Source organism: Zea mays, chromosome 2, assembly GCF_902167145.1.
Source record: "Zea mays cultivar B73 chromosome 2, Zm-B73-REFERENCE-NAM-5.0, whole genome shotgun sequence".
Classification (NCBI taxonomy): domain Eukaryota; kingdom Viridiplantae; phylum Streptophyta; class Magnoliopsida; order Poales; family Poaceae; genus Zea; species Zea mays.
Window position 1 is genome coordinate 143,482,808 of NC_050097.1, and position 6,000 is coordinate 143,488,807.

Below are 6,000 nucleotides of genomic sequence, written 5' to 3' on the forward strand. Positions count from 1 at the left end.
GCTCCTCACCTTGGGGAGCACCGGTTCTATTTGTACAGAAGAAGGATGGTTCACAAAGGATGTGTGTTGATTACAGATCATTAAATGATGTCACAATTAAGAACAAGTACCCTCTACCTCGTATTGAAGATTTATTTGATCAGATGAGAGGTGCTAGGGTGTTCTCTAAGATTGACCTCAAGTCGGGTTACCACCAAATAAAGATTAGGCCATCTGATATTCCCAAGACGGCTTTCTCTACCCGATATGGTCTATATGATTTCACAGTCATGTCGTTTGGCTTAACTAATGCACCAGCCTACTTCATGAATCTGATGAACAAGGTGTTCATGGAATATCTTGATAGATTCATAGTGGTATTCATCGACGACATTCTTATTTATTCCAAGAATGATAGTGATCATGAGGAACATCTGCGGATGGTGCTACAAAAGCTACGGGATAATCAACTCTATGCCAAATTTAGCAAGTGTGAGTTCTGGCTTGATGAAGTACCATTCCTTGGGCATATCATCTCCAAAGGAGGAATCTCAGTGGATCCAGCTAAAGTAACAGCGATAGTGGGTTGGAAGATACCAAAGACAGTCAAGGAGGTTCGAAGTTTCATGGGACTCGCTGGTTATTACCAGCGATTCATCAAAGGATTTTCTAAGATAGCGAAGCCTATGACCTCATTGTTAGAGAAGGGAAAGGAGTTTGATTGGACCTAGGAATGCCAAGAGAGTTTCAATCAACTGAGGTTTAAATTGATGTCAGCCCCAGTGTTGATTATGCTAGATCTACAGAAGGGTTTTGGTGTATATTGTGATCCAAGCCACCAGGGCTTGGGATGTGTTCTTATGCAAGAGGGACATGTTATCGCCTATGCGTCTCGTCAGTTGTGGAAACATGAGTTGAACTACCCCACTCATGACTTAGAACTAGCAGCCGTAGTGCATGCTCTTAAGATTTGGAGGCATTATATTATGGGGACTAAGTGCCAAGTCTACACTGATCACAAGAGCTTAAGATATATCTTCACTCAGAAGGATCTCAACCTGAGGCAACGCCGTTAGTTGGAGCTCATCAAAGACTATGACTTGGAGATTCACTATCATCCGGGCAAGGCAAATCTGGTTGCGGATGCCTTGAGTCAGAAGTAGCATGTTCATGCAGCTATCGTAGCTCAGTTACCCAATGAGATAGCAGAAGATTTCGAGAGGCCCAATCTAGGAATAGTTGCTCATACTGAAGGAATTACCATAGAAGTGGAACCTACCTTAGAGCAAGAAAAATATGAAAGGGTCAGATCGGTGATGTCAAAATTCAAGAAATAAAAGATCTGATAACAGAAGGTAGAGGCCTAGACTTCACGGAGGATGAGCAGGGAACAATCTGGTTCAAGAATAGGATTTGTGTCCCTGAGATTGATAGTCTTTAGGAGACCATATTGAGGGAGGCACATGACTCAGCTTACTCCATCCATCCGGGTAGTACAAAGATGTGCCAAGACTTGAAGCAGAAGTATTGGTGGTATGGACTAAAGATGGATGTTGCTTCGCATGTAGCACTATGTGATGTTTGCTAGAGGGTAAAAGCGAAACATCAAAGACCTGCCAGTTTGCTGCACTCGCTTAAGATACCCGAGTGGAAGTGGGAAGAGATTGGCATGGACTTCATTGTAGGTCTACCCCGCACATCTATTGGGTATGACTCTATATGGGTGATTGTGGATAGGCTAACTAAAGTAGCCCACTTTATCCTAGTGAAGACCACATATTCAGGAGCCAGGCTAGCAGAGTTGTACATGGCACGGATAGTTTGTCTACACGGTGTGCCTGAGAAGATCGTGTCAGACCGAGGATATCTGTTTACTTCTTGATTCTGGGAAAAGTTGCATGAGTGCTTGGATACAAGATTGAACTTCAGCTCGGCCTACCATCCTCAAACTAATGGGCAGACCGAGAGAACCAACCAAGTACTAGAGGATATGTTAAAAGCTTGTGCTCATAAACATGGTGGAAGTTGGGATAAGAGTTTGCCCTATGTGGAATTATCTTACAATAATAGCTACCAGGCCATTTTGAAGATGTCCCCGTTTGAGCCTCTATATGGCAAAAAGTGCAGGACTCCACCGTATTGGGATCAACCTGGTGAAAGCAGTTATTTGGACCAAAAATTATACAAGAGGCAGAAGAACAAGTCCGGTTGATAAGGGAGAACTTGAGAACTGTGCAGTCAAGACAGAAAAGCTATGCAGATACCCAGAGAAGACTATTAAAATTTAAGGAGGGTGATCACGTGTATCTGAAGGTGTCACCGATCCGGGGTATGAGGAGATTTAAAGTTAAAGGGAAGTTGTCCCCTCGCTTTATTGGGCCCTTCTTGATCCTGAAGCGAGTGGGGAAAGTTGTCTATCAACTAGAACTACCCGACCATCTTGCGGATGTACATAATGTCTTCCATGTGTCCCAACTAAAGAAGTGCCTCAGAATACCCAAAGAGCAGCTACCTATGGAGGATCTTAGTGTTCAAGATGACCTGACTTATACTGAGTATCCTATCAAGATCATTGATACTTTGACTCGTGTCACAAGGAGTAAAGTGATAAAAATGTGCAAAGTGCAATGGAGTCACCATGGTGAAGATGAGGCTACTTGGAAAGAGAAGAAGAGCTGCGAGTACATTTTCCCCACATTTTCCCTAGTTCTTCCTAATCTCGAGGACGAGATTCTTTTTAAGGGGGTAGGATTTGTAATAATCAAATTGTAAAACGTATAAATAGAGTTAATCTCGTACATGTTTTGCCATCTACTAACTGTATCATGAGAATAACCATATTTAAAGTAAAATTAAGTAAAAGCACATCAATAAGCTATGCATCATGATGGAGTTTGTTTGTGTGTGCACTTAATAATAATAATACTCATAATTATAGAAATACATTAAGATTTAAGACCTAGTTTGCAATCTAGAATTTGAAAGAAAAGGAGACATAGAGTTAAAGAATGGAGGGTAGATAAAAATTATAACAATAAATAAGTAAATAAGTATTACAAAAAAAGTAGTATCATTCATAATAGAATTTCATTTGATACTTGAAAGTATGAAGTTCAAACTAGCAAGTCAAATTCATTTGAACATTTAAATTTGGAAAATAGGAAACAAAATATAAAAGAAAAGGGGGGAAACACCTGCGCATGGGCCGGTCACCGATTCTTTTGGCCCATCTAGTCATCCACTGATGCGCAGCCCAATCCTACACCTGCGCCGATAAGTGGGTCCCACAGGTCGGACTTCAATCTGCGCACGCGTCCGGGTGAATCCATATTGGTGGGTCCGGGCTGTCGGTAGCTCGTGCGCATTGGTGGCGCTGCCAAGTGGGCCAGCCGTGTCGGGATTATCTGCTTCACGCGCCTGGATGCTGGCCTCAACTACTCTGCGAAAATGGCGCCGCTGACCGAGATCCAGGGGTTCCGTGTTGACCTGGGCGCGTCCTCCTGGGGAGGATATAAACAAGGTTGGTGACCCCCCTGGAACCCTTTAATCAAATCCCAGCCACCCCTTACAGCTGGATAAACGGGATTGTGCCGCCGTCGGCCGCGTGGGTCGTGCTCGGTGGCGTGGAGGAGTATTTGCGCCGCAAACCCCTGGTAAGTAATATATGTTGTGGTTCGCCGCTTTCCCTTCTGCGTCTAGGGCATACCCGCAACCGAGATCAAATTCTAGCGCCGCAATTGGGGTCGCCGGTGTTGGTCACCATCGGGGTGTTGTTAGGCGCGTGTGTAGTCCACCAACCAACCACCATAGTAGAATTGTTGGTACCCCTGTGATCGCAGCATGGCCTCTGAAGTTAGGGTTCATTTAATCGAAATTCTGGGCACCAGGGCCCCGCCTCGCCATGCCCCGGCGTTGCGTCGCCGTGCGAACCTCTGTCCGCTGCCTTGTTACCAGCTCGGTAAGGAAGAGGGGCGATAACCATCGATCGATTAATGCACGGTCAGGATTAGTTCATCAGGTACCGGTTGAGTGCTTTAAATCCGAGCCACTAATTCGCAAACGAACGTTCCTAAGGCATTGACATCGTCTTAAATCCAAGTCGTCGGTTTAGATCGAGCGGTCTGCGCTGCGTACCGCTTCGCGGGTGACCTGATCTAATCTGAGCCGTTGCGTCGGATTGGACGGTCCAGAACCACGGATACCCCTTCGTCGCGTCACTTTTGCTAAAGAGTCCGTGCGTTTAATTGGAATCAACCCGCAGTCCACTCGGGTGCTCACTGAGTCTAGGAAAACTTGCACGCCAGCCACTGAGTTTTTCTGTATTAGTGCGCGCAACCCAGGGAACAGAGAAATCAGAAATTTAATTATAGAAATTGATTTTTAGTATAAAAATAATTCTAGAAACTTGTATAATTCATATTTAATTCATTTAACTCCAAATTAATCCATTCTAGTCGCAATAATTTATTGTTCATCACCTAGTAACTATGTTTAGCCATGAAACTTAGATTAAAATTATTCACTTGAGTTATTCCACACCAAGCACTTAATAACTTCAGAAATTCATAACTCAATAATTGTAACTTCGAATTTAGTGATTCTTGTTCCTACGATCTCGTTACACGCGTAGAATATTATCATGCATTATGTTCTGCTATTTGGTGTGATGTTATATTCTACTATTCTATGCTTGTTTGTATTGTTGCGAGTAGACGAGCAGGCCACTGAGGACCTAGGTGTTCAGCAGGTGGAGACTGCTGAGCAGGAGCTCGTTGAAGGCAAGTTGTGCTCTTGATCACTTCTATTTACCCAATAATGTTCATTTTAATCATTATGATCTGCATAGGTTAATTTTGATGGGTCCCAATAGGTTACCCTAGTTTGACTATCTTTATACCTTGTTTATCACTGAATTTTTGGGTAGTATCTGCTATTGCTTTTTGTGGTTTTAGGTATGGAGATACACATTATTCATGATCATATTTTTATTATCAGTTTGTTATTTACTGTTCATGATAAGATCATTATGTTAATTGGAATATGGAGCGACCACCCGGGAAAACAGTGCTACCACAAGGGTGGTATGGGACGCCCTTGGCTGACTAATTAGGAAAGCTAGTGGAGAACTACCTTACCCGAAAGGGGCAAGGGAAGTAGGGGAGTGGTTAGTGTAGGGAGGTCCTTGGGTTGATTTTGCTGCGATGGTGGTCAGGCGAGGGGTCCTTGCATTGGAGCTTCTTAGAAACTGTAGCGGCTTTTCTGAAGCTAGTGGAACTTTGTAAAGGCCTCTTAGTGTTACCCTGCCTCGCTTCCTTGGTAGAGGTGTATGGGAGTCATGATCTCTTGACAGATGGGTAACATGACTTGTGGGTAAAGATGTGCAACCTCTGCAGAGTGTAAAACTGGTATATCAGTCGTGCTCACGGTCATGAGCGTCTCGGACCCTCACATGATTAATTTATGGAATTAAATTCAAATTGTCATTTGCATCGCATTGTGGTTTATTTTTTATTTGATCTATTTATTACTCTGATTTGGTATTTACTTACATTTAGTAACTGCTAATAAAACTTGACCACTTATTAAAAGCAATGCTTAGGTTTAACCATTATCTGTTGATCAGCCTTACACTTCACATGAACTCCCACCTTTGGTGAGTTCATGCACATTATTCCCCACAACTTGTTGAGCTACGATCTTTTGTGAGCTCACTCTTGCGATATATAAACCCCCCACAGGTGAAGAGCATGTGGTCCAAGAGGAGCCGCCCTATAATGAGGAGTACGAGTTGATCTAGGTGGCGTCTCCCAGTTAGCTTTGTGGCGTCAAGGAATAATAATTAGTTCGCTATATTATTATCATTTATTTTTGTAAGACTTCCGCTATGAATAATGACATTTATGATATTTGTGACATTTATCTCTATACACTTTGTCATTATATGTGATGCTCTTCTTTGGCACAAATATGAGACACACCTGACTTTATCCTTTAAATCCGGGTGTGACATCTTACGTGCAA